The sequence below is a fragment of the Amphiura filiformis genome, chromosome 15, assembly GCF_039555335.1.
Source record: "Amphiura filiformis chromosome 15, Afil_fr2py, whole genome shotgun sequence".
Lineage (NCBI taxonomy): Eukaryota > Metazoa > Echinodermata > Ophiuroidea > Amphilepidida > Amphiuridae > Amphiura > Amphiura filiformis.
In genome coordinates, this window is record NC_092642.1 from 1,919,162 (window position 1) to 1,926,026 (window position 6,865).

Sequence of the window (6,865 nt, forward strand, 5' to 3'; positions counted from 1 at the left end):
TTTGAAATACAATGCGTAGATATGAAGACGGGAAAATTTATACATTTTATTCCTGGGTTTTTTCATCGCTTTCCTTCTTTTCACAAGTGACATACGAGTATGTATGATATGCACAATTGTTTCATTACCAGCATTGTTACCGAATACACCTGTTGTTTCATTCTTTACATTCCCATTCCGCAAAACTGGAGAGAGGCACACTCTTGCGTTATTATTCCAAGCACACAAAGGCATATACGCATGTACAATTGAAATGATTAAGTTTTCATGAAATGATTTGACTTTGAAAATAACGAAGTGTGAACATTTGACTACGGTGACATAAAGAATAGCGCGTTGCATATTATGCAAGGAATATTTCGAACTTTGAGTTTGGTGGCGAGAAAACTGGATTTCAAAAATGTTAAAAATTCCATAAGCGAACACGTGGTGGTGACCCCTATGAGGGGCACAGAGTAATTTAATTTGATCATTTATCTTTGTTTACAATAAGAGTTACTTCCATGAGAGATGGGAAACCCGTTTGCAAGAATTGGTGTGTAATATATTTGGGAAACCCCTTTGAGGTGTAATCACTGTAAACAGGGTCAGGACTATTTATGGACGGGGAATCCCCAAGAACATAAAGTGGGTATGACAGAAAGTGTTATAATGTGACAGAATGGCCTATTAATATATTGTGGGTTTTTGCGGGTATAAAAGGTAAAAGCAATTTAGTTTACTATTTGCAGAATATGAAGAGATTGTGTAGGCTCTCAATGTGTTGGCCGTCGTGCTCCAAAAAGAGGTACATTTTAACCAGTTTGTATAGCCAATAATGTGCTATTTTAATACAGCAAGAAGGAGATTTTGATTACACGAAGGTGCTCCTCCTCCCCAAATATAATTCTTCTGTCGACTTGCTAGAGTTTTGTTTATAAAACGACACATCTGTAAATAAAATGGATCAGTGCTGAAAGAAGCCTGTTTCCTGGAGAAAGAGAGTGATTGGCGAAAGACGCATCTTAGCTGGAGAAAGTGCCATCTGTGCGAGGATTTGAATATTCAGAGAGAGCATCACAATGTCTGTGCGAGGATTTTAAACTCAAAGGATATATACATGCAATTGTACAGTAGACTACGCGGAACAGTGGTTTTTGCAGGATAGGTAAACAGGGATATATACATTAGCCAGCCAGACCAATGTAACAGAACCTCAACAAGAAAAAGACTGCTGGTTAAGTACTGATTTTTTAAAATTGTGATAGTGTGATTATATTGTATTTTTCATGTATCAATCATATTTTACGTTTAATTAAAGATTTAGATTTTGTTAACTTAATCAACCAGTGTATTATTGTTGTGCATTCGTGTGAATTTGGTTAAATGGTGATTCTGGCCTTGAGTCATTATGGCTCGTAACACCTCACATGTAAACGTTGAAAGACACACATTTATTTATCGGACTTCGCTACTTTTAAGCGCCATTTGAATCACATGGTATTACAAACAATGTACGTTTTGCATACGACATTTTAAAGAGGCGGAGGGTGTGAATGATTATTGTTCTTCTTTCCAAATGGTTGGGTGTAATCATAGGACCGTCCTTAGACTAGAGTCTATTTTTACCACCGCAGACATTTGAATTAAATATACTTTTAAACCGGCATGTATCTGTTTACAGGTTTTTATTTAATATCTTACCCTACACCTTAAAATCGGTTTAAAAACAATATTGATTTTTCGTGTGGTAGTAACGTCACTTATGTTGGAGATCGATTTCAATAGTCGTAAAAGCCTCAAAGTGACGTGATATACATAATATTTGTGTCAACAAACGTGAAAAAATGAATGCGTCCTATGAGCTTATTATTTTATTTGTTGTCGCTTCTGTAAATACGGAGAAAACTCATATACATGGCATGCAATATCAATTACAAATTAAATTAAAGGCTGATATTTTGCTATTTTCATACTTAATAACGAATGTAAAGGAAAATGAAAAGTATTCATTCAAAATCAGTGGAAATCAATGATTTGGTGAATCAGCCACAAAACTCTTTGCATTGTTAAAAGAAGCATCAAACTCATTAAACCCAATTCTATTAATTTTTAAACATAAAATGGGAATTCGATCACATCATTAACACGTTAATACACTGCACACCTCACAGTTTTATTACACGATTATTGTTGATATTCTCGTCTTTTGATCAAATAAACACTTAAGCGGTCTGGGGATAATCTATAAGAAAAATGGAAAGATAAAAAAAAATGGAAATTGAAAAGTACAACAAAGAACAACATTTGGAAGTGATGAAGTTCCCATAGGGTGAAAATCCTGTACTAAACAAATTGTCCATTGTGAGTTGCATATTGATCGTCAGACATTGACAAGAGAATTCGTTGCTTTTATGTCATCAAGGTCGTTAATTTATTGTCTTATACCTGGAGCGAGAAGAGAAAAAAAATATTTGATCTAATGTTGTACGACGCTGACTAAATTTGATATAATGATAGAATGCTATTTGTAATTTGAACTGTCATTCACTAGAATATTGTACCACAATGTTATAATACACTCCGTGAAAGAATCACATCTTGCAGCCATATTAAACTGTTTTGAATAACGAATTATTCATAAACATACGACAAACCACGATCACTCTTAAAACTTCGTGGAAAATGTGAAAAATACGTCTTTTTTATGATGTGTAAAACCTATAAACACTGTAAAATGGGAAATCAAATCAAGATTGTAAAATCGCTTGTATTTTTAAATTGTGTATCTAATATATTTAAAAATTTCTATTAAGAAGCCGTTGTTTCGGACATTTGTAATGAAAAGGTAGCAATATAACAATGTTACTAATTATTTGCCCCAAAAGTCTTCCAGATTTTCCCCTATATATCCTACAAAAGACTACAAGAAGAGCAAAAAAAATTGATTTTACTGTACAAACCAATGGTTGCCCCCCCTTTCCCTTTATGGTAATCTTTGACGGCCGATCCTCCCCATGTAAGGTGCTGGGGTACATATTTTATCACTAAAATGAGCGCAAATAATGGATCTACGTCCTTTAAGTTATGTGAAATTTTCAGCTTTAAATTATTAAGGCCAGTATTCAAAGAGTCATTAATAACCTCTAAATGAATTGTAAAAAAAAAACGTTGGTCACTTGACGTCACAGTTTGAGCCACATTGTAGAATGAAGTTATTGAGCTTTGCCGCAAGATACAATCATGTTGAACATGTTGTCTCAAACCTCCCTAATTCAAATCGACAGCGTAGGAATGAGGACCAATAACCAATGAGATGGATCGTTTCTTACACGCGGTTCGATATAGTCCGATCTTTACCTAAAACCACACTCACTCAACATGAATGGTTAAACTACAATATCCGCTTATTGTAGGTATTCCCATGTTTGCCTGTCTGGATCATTATGTATTTAATTTCTAATGCAGCGTCATGTTTGCATGCTATCTATTACTATAATTCATTTATGGCATTGGTGACGACACGAAGCCGGGGTATTTCGGAAAGTGAAAAGTTGGAAATATCAGCTTTGGTGCAATATTAAATTATCTCTTCAATTTATATGTTTACTACCCAGACCGATTGCATCAAGAGAGATTCAAGACGACTGGGAATGAAGTCAAGATGCCGTGAAGCATGCATTTAATCCGGAGAAAACGCCACTCCGAGATGGCACTATCATGACGTCGTCATGAGATGAATGGTTTCAAGAGGAGACAGGTGGATCGATGGACCATGTCAACTTACATTAAGTGACATTTCTGTAAGGAAAAAAGTACATCTAAAGCCCATCTTTGTATTTCTTTTAAATACTTATCCTAAAAATTAGAATGCATATTAATCTAAATTTATATGGGAAGTTTTGCGGGGTTTCCCTTTTTCATGCTAATGCAAATGATAGTATGCAAGGATATAGAGATATTTTATTTCATTATATATAATACACTAAATTAATAATATCGTATTGCATTAATTTAAAGGCTACGCACGTGGTACAACACACATATCGTCCTACAATCACGGTAATTGTGGTCAGTGCCAATCAATTACGTCGTTTATGTAAATAGTAAAATAATAATAATAATGAAATGATTGACTAAAAGTGACATGAAACAGGACCATATTATTGACTGACCAGGCGGCATAGGAAGCGCAACAATTGACCTACGAGGCTGGCGAAGATACAGGGCTGACAGCCCCATTTGCAATACACGGTTAGCAATTACAAATGGAAAATTAACATACTTGCAGTGGGGTACTTTGCAGAACCCCAGCGGTTTTAGAGTAAGATAATTTTGCTTTGACACCACATAACAAATTTAGAATTGTTTGTGAATATTTCATGATTATGTGTTAATCCAATGGCGACCTCAAAATTGGCGATATCGCTTCCACCACCGCCTGTGACTGACATGCTTCACAACAGACGACAACTAAAATGTTCTCGGAATATGAAAAAGACAATGTCCTACAATGTGATGCGATCAAGCAAAATCAGTCGGAATTCGTAAATATTTAATTTTCAGTTTTTTATAATATGGTCAAAAGCATTTACAAAGCTGCATTTTGCAGAAAACTCAATTGAAATGGAACATCCAGTTCCAAAGATATGAGCGATTAAAGAGTTTCCAAAACAAGAGGGAACAAAAGGGAATATTTCCTTTGTTTGGCTATATCTCAAAATCAATATTTGCGAGTTCCGACTGATTTTGCTTGATCGCATCACAATAATGAATCTTTAATGAATAGTAGAGTATCATTGGACAATGTGTCGTGCAGTTAAACATAAATGCATACACTCAATTAATTACAATGGTTCACAATGTGTACTTGACTGGTGGTCTTCTTTTTTTCCAGGCGACTATCTGATGTATATCCAATTTTAAAATCATCCAGCGAAGATCACTATGAAGACTTCTGAATAGGATATATCATTTGCGTACAAAATCCTTGCACAGATGATGCTTTCACCGTTCACTCACTTTCATCAGGAAACAGGGATTCACTCTGTTTCTCAATTACTCAATTTGTTATTGTGATTACATGAAAGGGTATTCCCATCGCTCATGAAATAGTTGTTAAATTTAAACAATGCTCAAATTAAATTACTCAGGGTACATCACAATATAGGGCCGTTACACAACAACCACTCTTTTCTTTGTAAAATAGGTCAGTGACAAGGGTTAAAAGGAAACAGAAAAAGGTAAGAAAGAAAATATATAGGAGCAGCAAATAGGAGAAAAGAAGACTAAGAGGACGATTAAAAAGGCTTGGAGGATATGCGAAAAGAAACAGTAGAACATTAATAACACATTATAAGGTTCCGCAAAAGAACATAAATAGAGCCCTATTAGCCGAATTGGCAGTATTGAACTAGATCTAGAGGAATTATATTTTTCTGGATGAACCCCGATCATCTGTGTAATATGACAATACCGTATGGCAATTTAGGCCTTCATGTATATCATATCTAGCAAATTATATGCAATATCTAGCATATAAGAATTTCGTTGTCTATGTATGTACATGTATTGCGAGTTCATCACGACATACCCGGGATTCAATAAAACGCGGTGGCAATTCCAACCTCTCTCTATTAATAAGGCAAATAGAAACTATTAGACAAGGCCCATTCTTTAACTTTAAGTTATTTACTTATGTAGCTCAGAATATCAAGGACTGTGGAACACACAAAAAGGTAGGAGTTGTAATACAAACAAAAGTAGAGTAACTATACATGTAATTAAATTTCCAAGTTGCAAATGGACTAGATGTGGCCTAGCTCACGGGGTCTTATGGTAAATACTAACATTTCCGATCAATAAAAATGGAAAGTAACATGTCAAATTATGCCCATCTAATTCAAGGACACTGAACGTAAACATTTGCATTATTTAGTACTTAGAGAATTTGCAGTGTAATTTTTCTAGGTTAGATACTTGTAAAGATAAGTTTCAGCCCTTATTGGAAACCACATCAATCGACAATTTACATGATTAAATGAATTACTTTATCTATATTAAGTTGCAATGCACGTTGATTCGATAGATTGATATGTTCTATCCCATAGCCCGCTACACGCCCCATGTACACACCCCATATACTCACATCCCAACCCACCCCACCCCATTAACCTGCCTCACACCCACAGGCACAAACACAACTTATAAACATACCCCAATATCAGAGAACACATCACATACATCTACACCAGTAGCAACAGCAAAAGTAACAGTTTTCGTTCAGTTGAACTTCCTGTTTTATCTAAGTTAGATCAGTACGCCATTCAAGATTATCCTAATTTAGTTATCTTAGCAAGATATCTTTCTGAATAACTGCTTAAAGAAGCATCGACCCCAACAACAATAATAAAATCAACTTCACCCCGAACATTTACCCTGTGCAAAGATCTAAAAGAGGATAAATAAGATAGTGAGTCGTAACATTTGATTAAACTTTTGATAACTTGTTCAAAAATCCGCCTGAAATCGGGACTGTAAAAGTTATTTCTTTCAGTGGCCGTACTACCTGAAGGCTGGTGAATTGGGAAAGTGATATGATGGTAGAAATAACATTATTGAATTATAAATAATAACACTTATCCTGAAATAAGTAAGATATATATTATGCAAAAACATAATTTCTAGGGATTAAAATATAATCACTATTGTAGTTGTATTTCAAGCAAGCAGTTCATTATTTTTCACTCATCATCAAATAATTAATTTTTGTTTTGAATGTGAAAGATAAGAACAAAATAATACAAATCATCAAAACATAGAAAATGAAATTATGCATACAAAATTATTGCGATCTCCAGAGGCTAACCATATTGTGCGTCATAGG